This window comes from Erpetoichthys calabaricus, chromosome 10, assembly GCF_900747795.2.
Source record: "Erpetoichthys calabaricus chromosome 10, fErpCal1.3, whole genome shotgun sequence".
NCBI lineage: Eukaryota > Metazoa > Chordata > Cladistia > Polypteriformes > Polypteridae > Erpetoichthys > Erpetoichthys calabaricus.
In genome coordinates this window covers 157,807,762-157,831,170 of record NC_041403.2, presented here as the reverse complement: position 1 = coordinate 157,831,170, position 23,409 = coordinate 157,807,762, and the positions used below count along the sequence as shown (strand labels likewise).

Below are 23,409 nucleotides of genomic sequence, written 5' to 3'. Positions count from 1 at the left end.
ACACTTTTTCTATGTGGTCCTCCCATTTCAGGGCACCATAATGTTTGGTGCCCTAGATCAGGGGTCCTCAATCACAGTCCTGGAGGGCCACAGTGGCTGCAGGTTTTTGTTCTAACCCGGCTGCTTAATTAGAATGTAATTCTTGCCAATAATTTAATTTCATGGCTTGTTAGTTCTTTAGATAGATAGATAGATAGATAGATAGATAGATAGATAGATAGATAGATAGATAGATAGATAGATAGATAGATAGATAGATAGATAGATACTTTATTAATCCCAGGGGGAAATTCACATACTCCAGCAGCAAAAAAATATTAAATTAAAGAGTAATAAAAAATGCAGGTAAAAAACAGACAATAACTTGAATAATGTTCAACGTTTACCCCCTCTGGTGGAATTGAAGAGTCGCATAGTTTGGGGGAGGAATGATCTTCTCAGTCTGTCAGTGGAGCAGGACAGTGACAGCAGTCTGTCGCTGAAACTGCTTCTCTGTCTGGAGATGACACTGTTTAATGGATGTAGTGGATTCTCCATAATTGATAGGAGCCTGCTGAGTGCCCGTTGCTCTGCTACGGATGTCAAACCATCCAGCTCCATGCCAACAATAGAGCCTGCCTTCCTCACCAGTTTGTCCAGGCGTGAGGCGTCTTTTAAATCTACTATGTCTGGTAATTCTCATATCCTCGATTTTCTTCCCCTTTCTAAGGATATCATTTGACTTGAAGGGTAAAATGGACGAGTAATTCTCAGTCTTTCACTTTTTTTCTCTTCACTTTCCTTCCAAGTATTTAATTAAACCCAATAGTGAATGACAAACACACACAGGTGTAAATGGAAACAAGCTAAATGGAGAAATGCTGGTCTCTTTTGTCATTTGCATCTTATTGCTAATTAGGAGCAATTTAAAACCAAGAATACAGCTGTTTAAGACTAAAATAAGCAATAAGGGTTCAAAATCTTAATGAGCGAGACAACTAAAGTGAACCACAAGTGTTACTTGAGCAATAAGGGCTTCTTATTAAGCAACTGGGTTGGAGCAAAAACCTGCAGCTACTGCGGCCCTCCAGGACCGTGATTGAGGACCCCTGCCCTAGATGTTTGTGATTCCTCAGATGGGTTTCATGGCTTCATAAGATACCTCAGCTTGCTTCTACCCTTTGGAGTCTGTAGCTGTCAATGTTCAACATGAGGATAACAGCTGTGCCAATGAAAGTCAAAGAAGCCATTATAAGGCTGAAATACAAGAATAAAACCATTAGAGACATCGCTAAAACCTTAGGATGACCAAAGTCAACTGTCTGGAATATCATTAAGAAACAAGAACACACTGGTGGGCTCAGTAATCACAAAGGGACTGGTAGGCCAAGGAAGACCTCCACTGCTGAATACAGGAGAATCCTCACTGTGGTAAAGATAAAGTCCCCAAACGCCTGTCTGACAGATCATAAACAGTCTTCAGGGGGCCGATGTGTTTGTGTCAGAGACGACGGTCAGCAGAAAACTTCATGAACAGAAACACAGAGGACACACTGCAAGGTGCAGACCACAAATACAGGATGGCCAGATAACAGTTTGTGACAAAGGACCTCAAAGAGCCTGCAGAATTCTGGGAAAAGGTCTTGTGGACAGACGAGATAAAGATGAACCTCATCAGAGTATTGACGAGAGCAAAGTGTGGAGACAACAAGTAACTGCTCGAGATCCAAAACAGACCACCTCATCTGTTGAACATGGTGGTGCTGGGGGTGTTATAACATGGGCATTTAAAACACTGCTGAAAGCACATTAGTTTAACATGGCTTTCTCATAGCATCATCTTAGTTTAATCGATAGATACTTTATTAATCCCAAGGGAAAATTCACATACTCCAACAGCAGCATACTGATAAAAAACAATATTAAATTAAAGAGTGATAACAATGCAGGTAAAAACAGACAACAACTTTGAATAATGTTAACGTTTACCACGGGTGGAATTGAAGAGTCGCATAGTGTGGGAGAAGAACGATCTCCTCAGTCTGTCAGTGGAGCAACTTATCAATATCATTATCAATATCAATATCATTCCTGGTGGCTCCATAATCCGTACTAACCCCTACTTTCTCTCCTGTTCTGTTTCCGGTTTTCTGATCTGCACCACCACCACCTGATCAAAGCACCGTGTTGTCCCTACATTGATGGATTAAAGGCCAGAAGTCCACGTGACGTCATCATCAAGTTCTTCCATGAGAACCCTGAATACAATGAGGACTGATTTAGGGTCATTTATTTTAAGTAGAATGCCTAGAGGGGGCTGGGTGGTCTCGTGGCTTCAGAACCCCTGCAGATTTTGATTTTTTTTTCTCCAGCCATCTGGAGTTGTTTTTTTAGATAGATAGATAGAAATTAAAGGCACTATATAATAGAAAAAAAAGGGACTATATAATAGAAATAAAAGGGACTATTAGATAAATAGATAGATAGATAGATATTAAAGGCACTATATAATAGATAGAAATAAAAGGCACTATTAGATAGATAGATAGATAGATAGATAGATAGATAGATAGATAGATAGATAGATAGATAGATAGATAGATAGATAGTGCCTTTTATTTCTATCTATCTATCTATCTATCTATCTATCTATCTATCTATCTATCTATCTATCTATCTATCTATCTATCTATCTATCTATCTATCTATCTATCTATCTAATAGTGCCTTTTATTTCTATCTATCTATCTATTAGATAGATAGATAGATAGATAGATGTGAAAGGCACTATATGATAGATAGATAGATAGATAGATAGATAGATAGATAGATAGATAGATAGATAGATAGATAGATAGATAGATAGATAGATAGATAGATAGATAGATACTTTATTAATCCCAAGGGGAAATTCACATGCTCCAGCAGCAGCATACTGATACAAAAACAATATTAAATTAAAGAGTAATAAAAATGCAGGTAAAAACAGACAATAACTTTATATAATATTAACGTTTACCCCCCCCGGGTGGAACTGAAGAGTCGCATAGTGTGGTGGAGGAACGATCTCCTCAGTCTGTCAGTGGAGCAGGACGGTGACAGCAGTCTGTCGCTGAAGCTGCTCCTCTGTCTGGAGATGATCCTGTTCAGTGGATGCAGTGGATTCTCCATGATTGACAGGAGTCTGCTCAGCGCCCGTTGCTCTGCCACAGATGTCAAACTGTCCAGCTCCATGCCAACAATAGAGCCTGCCTTCCTCACCAGTTAGTCCAGGCGTGAGGCGTCCTTCTTCTTTATGCTGCCTCCCCAGCACACCACTGCATAGAAGAGGGCGCTCGCCACAACCGTCTGATAGAACATCTGCAGCATCTTATTGCAGATGTTGAAGGACGCCAGCCTCCTAAGGAAGTCTAGTCGGCTCTGTCCTCTCTTGCACAGAGCATCAGTATTGGCAGTCCAGTCCAGTTTATCATCCAGCTGCACTCCCAGGTATTTATGGGTCTGCACCCTCTTTTGTTTTTTCTGTCGTCCCTGGCCATCAGACTTTACTTTTATTCTATGTTAATTAGTGTTCCCTTATTTTAATTCTTATTTATTTTGTCTTTTTTTCTCTTTCTTCATCATGTAAAGCACTTTGAGCTCCATCATTTGTATGAAAATGTGCAATATAAATAAATGCTGTTGTTGGGCATGTATGGCTGCCACAGGTCCTGGCACACTTCTCTTCACTGCTGAAGTGACTGTTAACAGCACAATGAATTCTGAGGTGTGGAGAAACATCTGATCTGCTCCAGTCCAGTAAAGGCCTCCAAACTCACTGGACGGCACTTCATCTGACAACAAGATAATGAGCCAAACACACTGCTGAGGCAACATGGGAGTTCTTCAAACCTAAAAAATGGAAAATTCTTGAATGGCCAAGCCAGTCACCCAATTTAAATCCAATTGAGCAGGACTTCCATATGCCGAAGAGAAAACTTAAGGGGACAAGCCCCCCCGAAACAAGCAGGAGCTGAAGATGGCCACATTAGAGGCTTCATCACCAGAGAAGCCCCTCAGCACCTGGCGATGTCTGTGAATCGGAGACTTCAGGCAGTCATTACATGTAAGGGATACGAGACATAATCCAAACTATCACAGCTTTAACAGCCCTGCTGTGTCCTAAACTTTATGGTGCCTTGTAATTGTGTAGAAAAAGTATTGTGTGACCAAAATGTCAAAACAAATCCACTTAAATGAAAGTCAGTGATGTGCACTTTAATCACGATGGCTGAATTGTTGGATTTGTAATTTTAAACTGAGGAGCATAGGGGCAAATGAAGGGAAAAAATGTGTCTTTGTCCCAAAGATCATGGAGGGCACTGCATGTCAAGTGCCGTGGGCTCAATTAAAGGAATGGCTTCTCTGAAACGCACATTCTTGACAGTCATTTGTTTCGATAGAAACCTACAGAAGCAGTTGTTGGTGTTCACATTTGAAAGAGACAGAAAGTAAAAACAAACGTGGCGGTGGCTCGGCTGACCTGCGTTTGTTTATTGGGCCGTAAACGGCTGCTGTTCTCTTGTGTCCCCAAATGCAATCAACCTGGTTAAGTAATGGACGCTGGATGGATAAATGGGTTACGTCTTCAGGCTGAGGGCATCACTTGACCAAAAACAACCTGTAATTAAGCTAGGAGTTCAACTAAAAGCATTCAGTAAATGAATATTTGATTCCAAACTCCACTGGGAAGTGAATAGCCAGAGTGGTCTTCACTAGCCTGACTTGGAAGAAGAGAGCTACTAGAGCAGGGGTGGCCAACTCCCACCCTGGAGGGCCGCAGTGGCTGCAGGTTTTTGCTCCAACCCAGTTGTTTAATTAGAAGCCGATCCTCACCAATAAGAGATCTGATTTAATTTCATGGCTGGTTAGTGTTTTTACTCCACCATGTCAGTTCATTCTTAAATCATAGATTTTTTTTGTCCCCTATCTTATGATGCTTGTATCATCCTAGTGATTTGAAACCTAAAACGGATGAGTAATTTTCCGTTCCTCACTTTCTCTTTGGTTTCCTTCTGGTGAATACACACAGGTGGAAATGGAGACAAGCTAGATTCGAGAACTGCTGGCTCCTTCGTCATTTGCATTGTAAAAGATAGCCCGGCCTCAGACAGACACGACACCAGATGTCCACAACACACACGGTTTATTTTGCGACACAACAACACAAAGCCAACGACAGTGCACAAAACACCACACTAACTCAGTCCTTTTCCTCTCTTCGGCTGCCTCGACTCCTCTCTCGCAAGCTCCGTCTTCTCCCTCCCGACTCCGGCTCCTCGAAGGGAGTGAGGCAGCCCCGTTTATCACGCCCCGGATGTGCTCCAGGTGCTCGGTGAGGGTCTTCCGGCAGCACTTGCTAGTGTGGCGGAAGTGCTGCCCTTGCACCCGGAAGCACTCCGGGCGTACACAGTTCCTGGTTCGGCAGCACTTCCTGGTGTGGCGGAAGTGCCATCCTCCATGGCTCTAGGACCATCCAGGCGCTGCCTGGTGGTGGTGGCCACGGGTCCCCACAGGGTTGGGCTTCCCAGCTCCATTTCCATGGTCCTGATGGAATCCAGGGGGGCTGCCCTCTTGCGCCCAGGGAAAGATAGTGCACCTCTCCCGGTCCGTCCTTCTTCTAGGCGTCCCGATGGGGCAGGATCCCTGGTCGTCTGCCACAGCATCTTATTGCTTATAAGGAGCAATGTATTGCATTTATTGATCACTGCACATTGAACCTCGATAAACATGCATAAAAGATGGCAAAGTGAGCTGTGGTTGTGTGTTTATGGCAAAGTGTTTGAAAAACAAAGTGCTAACCAACACAACAAAAGGAAGAATAAAATGAGCAGCAGCATCTGCTGAGCATTGAGCAAATCGCAGAGATCGATTAGGTGATGAAGCAGGCCATAATAGGAAGAGGAAGAACAGTGGCATCTGAGGAGTGTTAAGCAAATCACAGAAGCCAATTATGTGACGAAGAACACAGTAATAGGAAGAAGACCACTAGTGACATCTGTAGGGCATCAAGTGCCGAATATAGAATGCAAGAATGACAAAATCAGAGAAATATATGCTGATAATCAAGAAGATCATCAAATGTGTGTTCAGTCTTTTGTTGAGTCACATAACCGCTTCCCTAACTCAAAAGGTTTCTTACTTTAATTTTCCAAAAACAATGGTCTTGAAAAAACAACATCCTATATTTGAATTTATTGTATTTGATTATCGAATGTGGAACTTCATTAAACATGTATAATGGATGGCAAATTGACTGGTGGTCATGTGATCACAAAAACAAAAGAAACAAAAAATAGTCGGGCTAAATAACAATAATAGGAAGAAGAAGAATAAAAAGAGCAGCAACATCTGCTAAGCGCCAAGCACATCACAGAAGACAAATAACTGATGAAGAACAAGAATAACAAGAGGACAAGACACTAAAGCACATAGCCAAGCAAGAAGTAACCCTTAATAAGTGCAAGGTGACAAATAAGAACATCGTCTAATACTAGAGACTTCCAACCTGTTGCAAGGATTGTGTTCTTTTTTTTTTTAACTTTAATTAGAAACAAATAACATTCCATCCATCCATCCATCCATTTTCCAACCCGCTGAATCCTAACTACAGGGTCACTGGGGGTCTGCTGGAGCCAATCCCAGCCAACACAGGGCGCAAGGCAGGAACCAATCCCGGGCAGGGTGCCAACCCACCGCAGCATCTATATATCTATCACTCTATAGTGCCTTTTGTTATCTATTATTATATTGTACTTTTTATATATCCCAGTCACTCACTATTATAAAGCAACATTATTTATCTGTGTATAGCAGTTTCTATCTGTCAGGTAGTGATATTTTAAATTTATATCATTAGATAGTGCCTTTCATTATCTGTTTATTACTCAATAATTTTTTGTATCAGTATGCTGCTGCTGGAGTATGTGAATTTCCCCTTGGGATTAATAAAGTATCTATCTATCTATCTATCTATCTATCTATCTATCTATCTATCTATCTATCTATCTATCTATCTATCTATCTATCTATCTATCTATCTATCTATCATATAGTGCCTTTATCTATCTATCTATCTATCTATCTATCTATCTATCTATCTATCTATCTATCTATCTATCTATCTATCTATCTATCTATCTATCATATAGTGCCTTTAATATCTATCTATCTATCTATCTATCTATCTATCTATCTATCTATCTATCTATCTATCTATCTATCTATCTATCATATAGTGCCTTTAATATCTATCTATCTATCTATCTATCTATCTATCTATCTATCTATCTATCTATCTATCTATCTATCTATCTATCTATCTATCTATCATATAGTGCCTTTAATATCTATCTATCTATCTATCTATCTATCTATCTATCTATCTATCTATCTATCTATCTATCTATCTATCTATCTATCTATCTATCATATAGTGCCTTTAATATCTATCTATCTATCTATCTATCTATCTATCTATCTATCTATCTATCTATCTATCTATCTATCTATCTATCATATAGTGCCTTTATCTATCTATCTATCTATCTATCTATCTATCTATCTATCTATCTATCTATCTATCTATCTATCTATCTATCTATCTATCTATCTATCTATCTATCATATAGTGCCTCTATCTATCTATCTATCTATCTATCTATCTATCTATCTATCTATCTATCTATCTATCTATCTATCTATCTATCTATCATATAGTGCCTTTAATATCTATCTATCTATCTATCTATCTATCTATCTATCTATCTATCTATCTATCTATCTATCTATCTATCTATCTATCTATCTATCTATCATATAGTGCCTTTAATATCTATCTATCTATCTATCTATCTATCTATCTATCTATCTATCTATCTATCTATCTATCTATCTATCTATCTATCTATCATATAGTGCCTTTAATATCTATCTATCTATCTATCTATCTATCTATCTATCTATCTATCTATCTATCTATCTATCTATCTATCTATCTATCATATAGTGCCTTTATCTATCTATCTATCTATCTATCTATCTATCTATCTATCTATCTATCTATCTATCTATCTATCATATAGTGCCTTTAATATCTATCTATCTATCTATCTATCTATCTATCTATCTATCTATCTATCTATCTATCTATCTATCTATCTATCTATCTATCATATAGTGCCTTTAATATCTATCTATCTATCTATCTATCTATCTATCTATCTATCTATCTATCTATCTATCTATCTATCTATCTATCTATCTATCATATAGTGCCTTTATCTATCTATCTATCTATCTATCTATCTATCTATCTATCTATCTATCTATCTATCTATCTATCTATCTATCTATCTATCTATCTATCATATAGTGCCTTTATCTATCTATCTATCTATCTATCTATCTATCTATCTATCTATCTATCTATCTATCTATCTATCTATCTATCTATCTATCATATAGTGCCTTTAATATCTATCTATCTATCTATCTATCTATCTATCTATCTATCTATCTATCTATCTATCTATCTATCTATCTATCTATCTATCTATCTATCATATAGTGCCTTTAATATCTATCTATCTATCTATCTATCTATCTATCTATCTATCTATCTATCTATCTATCTATCATATAGTGCCTTTAATATATATCTATCTATCTATCTATCTATCTATCTATCTATCTATCTATCTATCTATCTATCTATCTATCTATCTATCTATCATATAGTGCCTTTAATATCTATCTATCTATCTATCTATCTATCTATCTATCTATCTATCTATCTATCTATCTATCTATCTATCTATCTATCTATCTATCTATCTATCTATCTATCTATCATATAGTGCCTTTATCTATCTATCTATCTATCTATCTATCTATCTATCTATCTATCTATCTATCTATCTATCTATCTATCTATCTATCTATCTATCATATAGTGCCTTTATCTATCTATCTATCTATCTATCTATCTATCTATCTATCTATCTATCTATCTATCTATCTATCTATCTATCTATCTATCTATCTATCTATCATATAGTGCCTTTAATATCTATCTATCTATCTATCTATCTATCTATCTATCTATCTATCTATCTATCTATCTATCTATCTATCTATCTATCTATCTATCTATCATATAGTGCCTTTAATATCTATCTATCTATCTATCTATCTATCTATCTATCTATCTATCTATCTATCTATCTATCTATCTATCTATCTATCATATAGTGCCTTTAATATCTATCTATCTATCTATCTATCTATCTATCTATCTATCTATCTATCTATCTATCTATCTATCTATCTATCTATCTATCTATCTATCTATCTATCTATCTACCAGGGAGTGGCGCTGTTTTCTATTCCTTTCTGTCTTTCTCACTCTGCAGACCAGCTGACTGACAACCCGCCCAGCAGTGAGGTCACTTCCTGGACCTGCCCCTTCCTGCCAGCACTCTTCATTAACCACAGCTCCACTTCCTTCCCTCAGTTCTGTACTGGACTCTTGTCTCTAATGTTTTTGTTCAAACTTGAAAGTGTGTGGGGTTACCAAGGTGGTACCCAGGCCCGGCACCATCATTAAGGTGAATTCGGCATTCACCTAGGGTGCAGATCATAAGTGGGGTGGGGGCTACCAAACAGTCGGTTGGCACACTAAATAGATAGATAGATAGATAGATAGATACTTTATTAATCCCAAGGGGAAATTCACATCACTAAAACGCTTGGCCTAGATAGAACACAAAATAACTGGCATTGGTGGCATCCCCAAACCTTTTTGTGTGTTTTTGTCTCTTTATTACAATGGATAATTCCGTACCACTTTTTATTGTAATTTGATTTTTATTGAAAAGCACTGGGAGTTACACTTGTGTGTGAAAATGTCATATCACTTTGCTTAATCCAGACCAGCATCACCATTGGAGGTGGCTGGCGTCTATCCCAGCAAGCCTATAGGGTGCATGGCAGGCACAAACCCTGAACAGGGTGCCACTTCATTGCAGGGCAAACACACACACACCAAACACACATTACGTGCAGGGCCAACATAGCCGTGCCATCTCACCTAACATGCATGCCTTTGTATGGTGGGAGGAAACCAAAGCAGAGTCACTGGAAGAACATGCAAATGCCATGCAGGGAGGACCCTGTGTGAAAAGGTGCCATAGAAATAAATATTTTCTTCTTTATGTACCACAACCAGTAAAGTGCATTCCTATATGCTATCAGCCTCGATAAATAAGCTACTTTTTAAATGTATTCCTTTTATACCATACTAATAATAACCCACCTGTGTTCAGCAAATGGATAACCACTACGCTACTTTAAATCTTGCCATTTCTCTATATTATCCAAATAGTGTTACCAAGCTAATACTTTTACTAAATAAAATTGACTTATTTCTAATAGGCAGCCTAACAAGTACTAATATTAATAAAAAAAAATGACCTTTTGACCCGCGAAGGGCTCCGCCGTACCAAAAAGTGGACGGCGCGGAGCAGCAGCGCCTCTGACACGAATGGGCTGATCCATCATCTGGGAGACAGATGTTGCGTAACACGATTAGCCGCCGCTCCAGCTGTGCCCCGCAGCCATTCCCCGCGGACGCGATCGAGAGACTTGTGCTCGTCTTCGGCGCGACGCTCAGCCTCTTTGGATTTACAACCTGCAACGCGATTCCGAGCGCGATCAGCCCCGCTACCGCCGCCGTCTCCGAATCATCTTCGGCTTCTTTCTCGCTTCATTTCATTTTTTTTAGCTACGCAGGACTCATCTGGGAATCGGAGGAGAGAAAACTTCATTCTTTTTTTTTTTTTACTTTTTACTTTTACGGATGAGCGTTTTTGAATGGAGTTTATGTGTTGTCCGACACACGTAGGGGAAAGTAACGGCAGTTGTGGCTGATTTTCTTTTCAAGTATTTGTTTATTTATTTATTTTTTATTTATTTACTGGCTCACGTTTCGCACCCTTGGTGCAGATCTTGGAATTCGGGATGGGTGTTCGTTAAAACTGATTTTTAAGGACATTTGAAAATCCTTTTCTTTTAGGACCGCGCGGGGGACTCTTTTAATGCTGCCCGCTGTTTGGATTATACTCTTTCATTTTTCTGTCTGTTTTGCGCTCCGGGAGAATCGGCATCGCAGCAGCAGAAGGAAGAAGGCGCACGATGGAGAGGGTTAAAACGCTTCTGTGAGTCGCACAGCCCTGCATTAACCGTGCGATCACGTCGCTTTCCTAAGCGTTTAAAAGCCGCAGCTGCCCGGTCACAAGAGGTGAAAACAGCCGACTGTTGAAAAGGTAAGAGGCACACGTTTCAATTGTCTGCGCCGTCGGTCGCGCTTTTACTTTGCCGATGTTTGGGTGTCTCTCCCTGCCTCTCCTTGCCAGTGTTGGGCATGATGGGGGCTGACGCGGTGTTCGTTGACAGATTTACTTTCTAGGCAGTTTTTTTTTTCCTCTTCCCAGGAGGTTACCGACATGGTCGCTTTGACTTTCAGGGAGATCTAATTCATTTCGCCCGGAGCAGCCGTAGCTCCGAACGAATGCGATGTGAACACTTAACGAAGACGAGCTGTTTAGGCAAGGGAAATACAGATATGGATTAATAACGGCGTTTCTCCCGTTCTTCGGTCACATTTCACGTTAAGTTACGGAGTGAGCCTTTCGTTTAGAGATGTGTGCGGCTACGTCACGTACCACCCACCCGTGATCAAGGCTCATCTCTCCAAGGTTGGCTTGATCAAACTGATCTGGCCAGGATGAGATCCACTTGAAGTGTGTGTGGTACAAATATACCGATCCACTCGGAGTCCAGTTAGTCTGGTGTCACTGGTTCAGTGTGGCTTATTGGGCAGCCTTGGTCTTGTGATTACACATCATCCCCATTTCTGTGTGGGCCCTCCATGGACACCACTGTAACCTCCCACCGGACACCCAGAACATGTGTAGGCTGGCCATGCATGACTCACAGTCCACTACAATGGACTGGCCCCTGGTCTGGGGGTTGAGCCCACCATGCTCTCAGGATATACTCACTCTGTCCCAAGCTCACCCTCCACGCCCCTGTGTTGGAATACGCAGGAACATGAAATGAATCCAGAAAGGAAAAGAATAAATCATTTGTATCATTTCAGGCAGGTGGCACAGTGATTAGATAGATAGATAGATAGATAGATATAGGGATGCTGCCTCACCCTGCCAGGAACCTGCTTTCATTCTTAGTCCTGTCCTGTCACTGGCCTGCAGCCACCATGTCATTGTGGGTTTTCCCTGATGACGCTGCTGTTCTCCTACATCCAAAAAATCTGCAGTTAGGCTGATTGATGATTCTGAACTGGCCCCACATGCACGGTTACAGCCCAACGAAAGGACGTTGACTTGTTTCAGGAGTAGCCCACGCTGCTGGAATGGGCCCCAGCTCCCCGCCACCTTAAATTTGAATGAACAGGATTTAGAAAATGGAAGAAATGTACTGAATGGTCAATAAAACAGCAGAATGCTCAGTGGCCACAGATCCAGGAGGAGCTCAGCCAGTGACAGTGTGCAGTCTCTCTGTGTCTCTTCAGTTTAATTACTGGGCCGCTAGACTGTGTGTGTTGAGCGTTTGTGGCAGTCCACCGAGCTCTCACCCACGATTGTGTGCCTGCCAGGAAAGGTGTCCTCAATCCTGTAACGGAAAAAGGAATTTGGGAAGAGAGATGGGGAATAAAACTCACTATATGAATGATATTCTGTATATACGGTATATACAAGAGTCACTATATACAATGGAGAGTTAATTATGGGCACGCAGTCCAGTATGGCCAAACGTATATAAGCCACACGTATCAGATGGATATTAAACTTGTTAGATACAATATAGACATATAAAAGTGCATATAAAAAGATGGATACAATATAACATAGATAGGAAAGGCACTATATAATAAAGATGGATGTGGAAGGAACTATATAATAGATCCAGTTAGGTATGCATATATATATTTATATATATATATATAATAAAAAAATATATATATATATATATGGGCGGCACGGCAGCGCTGCTGCCTCGCAGTTAGGAGACCTGGGTTCGCTTCCCAGGTCCTCCCTGCGTGGAGTTTGCATGTTCTCCCCGTGTCTGCGTGGGTTTCCTCCGGGCTCTCCGGTTTCCTCCCACAGTCCAAAGACATGCAGGTTAGGTGGATTGGCGATTCTAAATTGGCCCTAGTGTGTGCTTGGTGTGTGTTTGTGTGTGTCCTGTGGTGGGTTGGCACCCTGCCCAGGATTGGTTCCTGTGTTGGCTGGGATTGGCTCCAGCGGAACCCCGTGACCCTGTGTTCGGATTCAGCGGGTTGGAAAATTGATGGATGGATATATATATATATATATATATATATATATATATATATATATATATATATATTCATGGCATTCGTAGTCTGAGTGTGTACGCCTGATGAGCCCAGAATTAGGGCGAAACACGTGTCGCATACTCTTTGCATTATTTGACAGTAAAACTATTTCAACCATATATATATATATATATATATATATATATATATATATATATATATATATATATATATATATATATATACACACACACACACACACACACACACACACACAAAGAGAGAAAAAGAAGGGAGAGAGGGGGATAAATAAATAAATATGAAAAACATTTTATGATAGTGAAATAGTGAGAGGTCCTGTATAGATAGATAGATAGATAGATACTTTATTAATCCATCCATCCATCCATGTTCCAACCCGCTGAATCCGAACACAGGGTCACGGGGGTCTGCTGGAGCCAATCCCAGCCAACACAGGGCACAAGGCAGGAACCAATCCTGGGCAGGGTGCCAACCCACCGCAGTACTTTATTAATCCCAAGGGGAAATTCACATACTCCAGCAGCAACATGCTGATACAAAAAAATGACTGAGTAATAAACAGATAATGAATGGCACTATCTAATGATATAAATCTAAAATATCACTACCTGACAGATAGAAACTGCTATACACAGATAAATAATGTTGCTTTATAATAGTGAGTGACTGGGATATATAAAAAGTACAATATAATAATAGATAACAAAAGGCACTATAGAGTGATAGATATATAGATGCTGCGGTGGGTTGGCGCCCTGCCCGGGATTGGTTTCTGCCTTGTGCCCTGTGTTGGCTGGGATTGGCTCTAGCAGACCCCCGTGACCCTGTGTTCGGATTCAGCGGGTTGGAACATGGATGGATGGATGGATATATAGATGTGAAAGACACTGTATAACAGCAAAAATAAATGTAGACAGATAAGGTGCTACATAACAGAGTGATATGCAAAGGGCAATTATCTAAGGCCGCTAATGATAGAGAAATATGAAAGGCACTATATAGTAATACATATATAGATGAGAAAGACATTGTATAACAGCAGAAATTAAACTAATCAGGTAGATGAGGTGCTACATAATAGAGGGATGTGATAGATGCTATATAGATAGATAGATAGATAGATAGATAGATAGATAGATAGATAGATAGATAGATAGATAGATAGATAGATAGATAGATAGATAGATAGATAGATAGGATACTTTATTAATCCCGATGGGAAATTCACATTCTTCAGCAGCAGCATACTGATACAATAAATAATATTAAATTAAAGAATGATAATAATACAGGTGAAAAAAACAGACAATAACTATGTATAATGTTAAATATTAACGTTTACCCCCCCTGGTGGAATTAAAGAGTCGCATAGTTTGGGGGAGGAACGATCTCCTCAATCTGTCTGTGGAGCAGGAGAGTGACAGCAGTCTGTCGCTGAAGCTGCTCTTCTGTCTGGAGATGACATTATTTAGTGGATGCAGTGAATTCTCCATAATTGATAGGAGTCTGCTGAGCGCCCTTCGCTCTGCCACAGATGTTAAACTGTCCAGCTCCATGCCAACAATAGAGCCTGCCTTCCTCACCAGTTTGTCCAGGCGTGAGGAGTCTTTCCTCTTAATGCTGCCTCTCCAGCACACCACTGCGTAGAAGAGGGCGCTCGCCACAACTGTTTGATAGAACATCTGCAGCATCTTATTGCAGATGTTGAAGGAAGCCAGCCTTCTAAGGAAGTATAACCGGCTTTGTCCTTTCTTGCACAGCGCATCAGTATTGGCAGTCCAGTCTAATTTATCATCCAGCTGCACTCCCAGATATTTATATGTCTGCACCATCTGCACACAGTCACCTTTGATGATCACTGGGTCTATGAGGGGTCTGGGCCTCCTAAAATCCACCACCAGCTCCTTGGTTTTGCTGGTGTTCAGGTGTAGGTGGTTTGAGTCGGACCATTTAACAAAGTCATTGATTAGGTCCCTATACTCCTCCTCCAGCCCATTCCTGATACAGCCCACGATAGCAGTGTCATCAGCGAACTTTTGCACATGGCAGGACTCCGAGTTGTATTGGAAGTCTGATGTATATAGGCTGAACAGGACCGGAGAAAGTACAGTCCCCTGCGGCGCTCCTGTGTTGCTGACCACAATGTCAGACGTGCAGTTCCCAAGACGCACATACTGAGGTCTGTCTTTAAGATAGTCCACGATCCATGCCACTAGGTATGAATCTAATCCCATCTCTGTCAGCTTGTCCCTAAGGAGCAGAGGTTGGATTGTGTTGAAGGCGCTAGAGAAGTCTAGAAACATAATTCTTACAGCACCACTGCCTCTGTCCAAGTGAGAGAGGGATCGGTGTAGCATATAGATGATGGCATCTTCCGCTCCCACCTTCTCCTGATATGCAAACTGCAGAGGGTCGGGGGGCGTGTTGAACCTGTGGCCTAAGGTGGTGAAGCAGCAGCCTCTCCATGGTCTTCATCACATGTGATGTCAGAGCAACAGGCCGAAAGTCATTCAGCTCACTAGGACGTGATACCTTTGGGACTGGGGTGATACAAGATGTTTTCCAAAGCCTCGGGACTCTCCCCTGTTCCAGGCTCAGGTTGAAGATGCGCTGTAGAGGACCCCCCAGCTCCGATGCACAGACCTTCAGCAGTCGTGGCGATACTCCACCTGGACCCGCTGCTTTGCTGGCACGAAGTCTCCTCAGCTCTCTGCTCACTTGCGCTGTTGTTATTATGGGTGGGGATGTTTTTCCTATGCTGGTATCAGCAGAAGGATGTGTGGAGGGTGCAGTACTCCGAGGTGTATGTAATAGAAATGTATGTAAAAGGCACTATATAACAGCAATTTATCACACAGAGTAACTCATTAGAGAAGGTGCTTTATATAAATATCATAAAACCCAAAATGTCAAAAACCAGTAATTCCATCCTTAAAACAAAACTCTCAATCAACTTCCTCACACGCCCTGCGGTTGGTTGGCACCCTGCCCGGGGTATGCTTTCTGCCTTGCGCCCCATGTTGGCTGGGATTGGCTCCAGCAGACCCCCGTGACCCTGTCGTTAGGATAAAGCAGGTTGGTTAATCGATGGATGGATGGACTTCCTCACATCCCCTGCACTGCTGCTGGCGCCTTTTGTCTGAGCTTCTCGTCAAGGCAGGGGGAGGGGCCACAACCAGTGACATCAGCGAGGCTCCGCCTCCTGGCTCTGCACCCACAAAAAACAAGGAATGGAGGCTCCTTTGAAAAGACAGCACATCAATATGTCAAAATATGAAAAATAATAATTCATAAAAAAGAATGAAACAGCAAATAAATACAGGCAGAAGCCGCTCTGTAAAGGTCTGCATGCGTTCCATTTTCATTGTTCAGAGTGTTTTCCGCCTGAGGTTTATTTAAGAATATTTTAGTAAGCACACGAGTATTTGTGACAGTGGATTATGCGACACCAGGAGCGTGAGATTTTTTTTCTAGGACTTTTGTATTTTGGTCACTCATTCTATCAAACCTTTTTTCTCTTGTTCTGCTTGAAAACATGCGATTAGAAATTGCTCGTCCATCAATACAAGCTACACGGGGTAAGTAACATATAAAAGAAAAGATCGTTTTTCAATGGAGTATTCCATTAAGGCTCACACCCATACTTTATTAAATTTAGGGGGTTTTGCCACATTATGATACCTTACGGCTCTTGTTTTTTTGTATTCTTGGTGTCTGTTTCCTATGTCATTAAGTATGGAGCCATGTCTTGCATGCATTATAATTTTCTGCTAATTCCTGCTTGGAATTGGACAGCTACACCTCCTTGGTCTATTATCAGTCATGGTGTTTGTTCTTCTTCAGTTTCGTTAGTTTGTATCTTTTATAAGATTTTTATTTTAAAAATGAGTCTACGTCATGGAGTTTTTATAATGAGTTTATAAATTACATTTCAAATCTGAAGTTGTAAATGGCTTCCTGAAGTAAAAAGCTTGCAAGTGCAGTGTGGTCTCCCACCCCCTCATCCTGTCCTCCATTACAGAGACTGTGACTGGTTGCCACAAGGGACTGGATGCCTTTAACTCTCCAGCCTTCTTGTAATCCGGTGTGACACAACACATAATGCGCTTTCCATTGTGTGGCAGGCAAGTCTGGAGAAGGAAAAGAAGAAATAAGGCCACACGTATTCAAGGGCTAGAATTTAGGGAATTGCATCGGCTTTAAAAGTTCTGTTCCTGCTGACTACGTGAGTAGCGATCAATGGCTCCTGATGTAAATGTGCGCATTCTTGAGCTGCAAAGAGACGCCTTCAGGAAATCTTCAGACCCCCTCAACTTTTACACATTTTCATAATAATAATAATAATTCTTTGCATTTATATAGAGCTTTTCTCACTACTCAAAGTGCTCAGCAATTGCAGGTTAAAGGCCTTCCTCAAGGGCCCAACAGAGCAGAGTCTCTTTTGGTATTTATGGTATTCGATCCGGCAACCTTCCGATTGCCAGTGCAGATCCCTAGCCTCAGAGCCACCACTCCGCCCTAACCCTAACCCTAACGATAATTTATTATGTTGCAGCCTTGTCCTAAAATTATTTAAATTTCTTCTTTTTCCCCTATCAAGCAGCACACAATATTCCCAAAACAGGACTTTAGACATTTTTGAAGATGTATTACAAATAAAAAACTGAAATATCACACTGACACAAGTGTTCAGACCCTTAACTGTAGCACTTGAAATTGGGCTCAGGTGCTTTCCATTGTATTGATCGTCGCCGAGATGTTTCTACACCAGGGATCCCCAATTCTGGTCCTGGATGGCCGCAACGCCTGCAGGTTTTCATTCTAACCCTTTTCTTAATGAGTGACCTGTTTTTGCTGCTAATTAACTTCTTCTGAATTCATTGTAATTGATTTGCTCTTGAAGACTCAAACCCCTTAATTAGCAGCCAAACAATAATGAGATACAAAATGAGCCAAAACAACTGGTGTCTATCATACAATATCTGAAAATAAAGAAAGGTGAAGGTCTCAGGAATGTTGATCTGCTCAGGTCCCCAAAACATTTTAATGGCGCTCTTAGAATACAGAAAATCGACAATTTCAGAAAAGTCTTCCATTGCACAACAAGAGCAGCAACAAGCCATGGAATTCAAGAGCGAGTTTAATTAACAACAAGAACCGGCACCTAAAGAAGCAACTGGTTGGAGTTTGAGACCCTGACTTAGTTGGTCTTCTGTCGGCTCACTCACTTCACATTTCATTTCTTTTGGGTGCCATTTAAGGAAAGAAATGAAGCAATTCAGAGGAACCATGAAGAAATTGAGGGGAACAAATCTTCATAAACAAGTCAATTAAAATGAAAGGAAAAGGAGTTAATTAGGAGCAAAAACTGGTCACCAATTAAGAAAAAGGTTAGAATGAACATGAGCAGCCACTCCAGGGGTGGGGACCCCTGTTCTATACCGTGGTTGGAGTCCACCTGTAGTCAATTTAATTCATTGGACTGATTAAGAAATTCACACACTTGTCTCTATAAGGTCCAAAAGCTGACGATGTTGTATCAGAGCAAAAATCAAGCCATGAAATTGAATAAATTGCCTGTAGAGCTCAGAGACAGGACTGTGTTGAAGAACAGATCTGGGGATGGCTATGAAAATGTTCTGCAGTGCTGAGATATCTCAAGAGCACAGTGGCTCATCTAATACTTAAATAGGATAAGCTTGGAAAAAACACAACTCTTCCTAGAGCTGGTTACTCAGCCAAACTGAGCAATCATGGGAGAAGGACCAAGAATGTGATGGTCACTCTCGTTGAGCTCCAGAGAACCTTTGTGAAGATGGAAGAAGTTTCCAGGAGAACAATCACTGCTGCAACACTGCACTAATTTAGGGCTTTATGGCAGCGTGGACAGATGATACATTTGAGTTTGCTTGGAATTCACAAAAAGACACCTAAAGAACTCTCAGACTGTGAGATACAAGGTTCTCTGGTCTAATCAAACCAAGAATGAAATGTTTGGCCTTGATTGTAAAAGTCACACCTGGTAGTAGCCCTTTTGGTGACCGGTGCAGGGCGAGTGGGGTAGGCGCCCCTCGGTGTCCATAGCGGTAGTCAATATCAGACTTCAACAACCTTTGTTCCCTTCTGTGTCCAGAGCACCCCCCTTAACTTTCATAAATGGCACCCAAACAGTATTACTAGACTTCAACGACTAGGGGGTCCCCTTCAGTGCCCGGAGAATGCGCCACTTCAGTCACATAATTGGTGCCACCTCTGGACTTGTGTCCCTTAGCTTTACTAAACACCACTGATAAGGGACTGAGCAGGTCAGGCTGTAATCACCTTTCTGAATGTTTTGGTACGGGAACACCCTGCTTCCCCCAGCAAGATGTCATTCTGGGTGGCTGCTCATGTCACCCATACGTACATCTGCCACTATCTGAAGAAAACCAGACACTTCTCGTCATCTGTGCAATACCATTCCAACAGTAAAGCATGGTGGTGGTAGCCTCATGATGTGGGGTTGTTTTTCTGCAGCTGCTACTGGAGTAATGAACACGGTTGAGGGAAAGCTGAACAGAGCAAAGCACAGAAACCTGTCCCAGCACTCTGGACCTCGAAGTGGGATGAAGGTTCATCTTCCAACAGGACAACGGCTCTGGTAATGTCCTTGATTTGCTCAGTTAGAGCCTGGATTTGAACCCAATCGAACATTTCTGAAGAGACCTGAAAATAGATGTCCACCAACAGTCTCCATCCAACCTAACAGAGCTTGAGATGATCTACCATCAAGAGTGACAGAAAATCCCCAAAGCCAAGTGTGTGAAGCTTGTCGTGACAAAGCCTTCAAGACTACAGGCTGGAATTGGGGCCAAAGGGGCTTCAACAAAGTGCTGAGTACTCATGTCAATGGGATATTTCACCTTTTTATTTTAATACATTTGAAAGAATTCCCAAAATCCTGTTTTCGCTTTGTCATTCTGGGTTATTGAGTGTTGCTCGATAGGGGGTGTTGTGGGGGGGGGGGGGGGGGGGGGGGGGGGGGGTGTTAGGCTAGGGTACAAGTTTCAATGATTTTAGCACAAGGCTGCAACATAATAAAATGTGTAAAAAGTGAAGGGTCTGAAGACTTTAGTGAAGACACTGCATGGCCAAATGTGCACATTTACAGCAGGAGCCACTGATCATCACTAGCGTAGTCAGCAGGATCTTTAAAAACTATTCAGTTTACTAAGTTCTAGCCCTTTACTACATGTGGCTTTATTTCTTTTTTTTCCATATTCTCCACTATTAGTTCAATGATGTCCATACCATGAACGCTGAAAAGGAGACAACGTCTTTTTATTGTGGCTTACCTGAGCGATGTTTGCCTGAGGGTATGGTTCCTCGAAAAGTTTCCAGCTTCTGACCCTCTCGCTCCGTTTTCTTTACTACACTTTGGGTTTCACGTCCTTGGTTTTGTTGATAAGATTTTTCTTGACTTTCCATCACTCAGAGATGAGCGAGTTGAACTTCTAGGCGAGTGCAATCTGCTGTTTACACTTTGGTGCATTTATAACATTTATGCCCCAGATGGCTAAGTGGTAGTTTAATATTTTACAACAGCATTTCGACATGTAGCACTCTGAGTTCATGACAGATTCAAAGAAGTCAGATGCAAGACGCCAAAGCGGTCTTTTCTTCCTCCATAAAGGACCACGTTTCGACATGTCTTCTTGAATTTTTACCATTTTTAAGCTCGATTTTAGCTTTTCTATTATGACTCTGTCCACATTACAAGAGTGGTTTCCACTGGACGTGACCATGAAGACGATGACTGGATGAAATGGACGACAACAATTTACATCCATCCATCCATTATCCAACCCACTATATCCTAACTACAAGGTCATGGGGGTCTGCCGGAGCCAATCCCAGCCAACACAGGGCACAAGGCAGGAACCAAACCCTGGACAGGGCGCCAGCTCACCGCAGGGCACACACACACACACACACACACACCAAGCGCACACTAGGGACAATTTAGAATCGCCAGTGCGCCTAACCTGCATGTCTTTGGACTGTGGGAGGAAACCGGAGCATGCGGAGGAAAACAATATACACGTAATTGAAAATAAATTAATCCATTCGGCCATCTGCTCTTTCATTTTTTGAATTTGCTTTTCACAATTTTGAGTTGTGTTTTTAATTTTTTAGCATGGGCAGCATGGTGGCGCAGTGGGTAGCGCTGCTGCCTCGCAGTTGGGAGACCTGAGGACCTGGGTTCGCTTCCCGGGTCCTCCCTGCGTGGAGTTTGCATGTTCTCCCCGTGTCTGCGTTGGTTTCCTTCGGGCGCTCTGGTTTCCTCCCACAGTCCAAAGACATGCTGGTTAGGTGGATTGGCGATTCTAAATTGGCCCTAGTGTGTGCTGGGTGTGTGGGTGTGTTTGTGTGTGTCCTGCGGTGGGTTGGCACCCTGCCCGGGATTGGTTCCTGCCTTGTGCTCTGTGTTGGCTGGGATTGGCTCCAGCAGACCCCCGTGACCCTGTGTTTGGATTCAGCGGGTTGGAAAATGGATGGATGGATTTTTTAGCATTCGTTCCTTGACCTTTTTAAATAAGCAAAACATTGTTTTGAGGGTTTGGTAGGCCAATGAACACAATGGATATATTTATTTTCTATTTAAACACATTCTTAATAGTGTTAGAAAACAAATACAACATTTTGTGGTTTTATTTGGTCTGGTCAACTGGAAGTGTGCAAGTCAGGTATGAAGGTCAGCGTCGTACACCTCCTGATTTGTCCAAATTTATGAATACTCACTAGTACTAGGGTGTTGTACCGTGTTAACCATTATGAATGTAGAGAAAAGCCAAGCAAAATGACACCTTTTATTGGCTAACTAGAAAGATTACAATATGCAAGCTTTCGAGGCAACTCAGGCCCATCTTGCCTGAAGAAGGGGCCTGAGTTGCCTCGAAAGCTTGCATATTGTAATCTTTCTAGTTAGCCAATAAAAGGTGTCATTTTGCTTGGCTTTTCTCTGAATACTCACTACAAATACTTACTCAGAGGCGTAGCTAGGGGCGGGCGGAGGGGGCGGTCCGCACATTTTTGAGGGGAACCTAATTGGCCAAAATGCTCAGTACAATTCGTGTGTAAGCAGCAGGATTCGGAAAAATATCACTCATGAATGAAAAAAGTAAAATTCTCAGATTTTTATCCACAAATGCTTCAAAAATAATTTTCAGACTGTCCTTCTGTGATGGCATCAGAGACAGCAGTTGAAATTTATGAGGCAATAACAAAATACACATAAACATTACACCGATAATAATTTCTAGGAAGATAAACAACTAATTTACAATTAATAATTTTGGTTCATTATCAATCCGAAAGCATTCTTGCTCTGCGCAGAAAACATCCCCACCTATCACTTGTACACTACACTGGTTCTGGTTTTCGCAGCGTAATTATATTAAACTAATGAACTAATAATCAGAACACGGCTTATCAGTGCGTCTATACTGTATTCTTGTCTAGATGATGCTTATAAATAATTATATGTGAAAAATGATTGCTGTTTCTCTATATATGAATAAATCTATGCAAAATTTGTCTTCACTTTTCTCTATACATCACTTTAATTTTCTGTTTAAATAGGTTAACATATTCAGATATGTTGGAGTGTGGAAAATTGAAGTACCGAGCGGCACGAACTCGAGCTACGCCACTGTACTTAGTGCTGGCTTAGTACTGTTTTTAGATAGATAGATAGATAGATAGATAGATAGATAGATAGATAGATAGATAGATAGATAGATAGATAGATAGATAGATAGATAGATAGATAGATAGATACTTTATTAATCCCAAGGGGAAATTCACATACTCCAGCAGCAGCATACTGATACAAAAAACAATATTAAATTAAAGAGTGATAACAATGCAGGTATAACAGACAATAACTTTATATAATGTTAACGTTTACCCCCCCGGGTGGAATTGAAGAGTCACATAGTGTGAGGGAG

The 23,409-nt window shown here is 41.1% G+C and overlaps 1 protein-coding gene across 1 annotated transcript in view; it reads left to right on the top strand.

The window, feature by feature from the left end:
- Positions 1 to 10,325: 10,325 nt before the first annotated feature.
- LOC114658464 (protein FAM163A-like) overlaps positions 10,326 to 23,409 on the top strand; it is a 135,081-nt gene continuing 121,997 nt past the window's right edge. The window contains exon 1 of the mRNA XM_051932603.1: positions 10,326 to 11,342. The gene's annotated coding sequence lies outside the window, so the exon portion shown is untranslated. The remainder of the gene's footprint in view (positions 11,343 to 23,409) is intronic.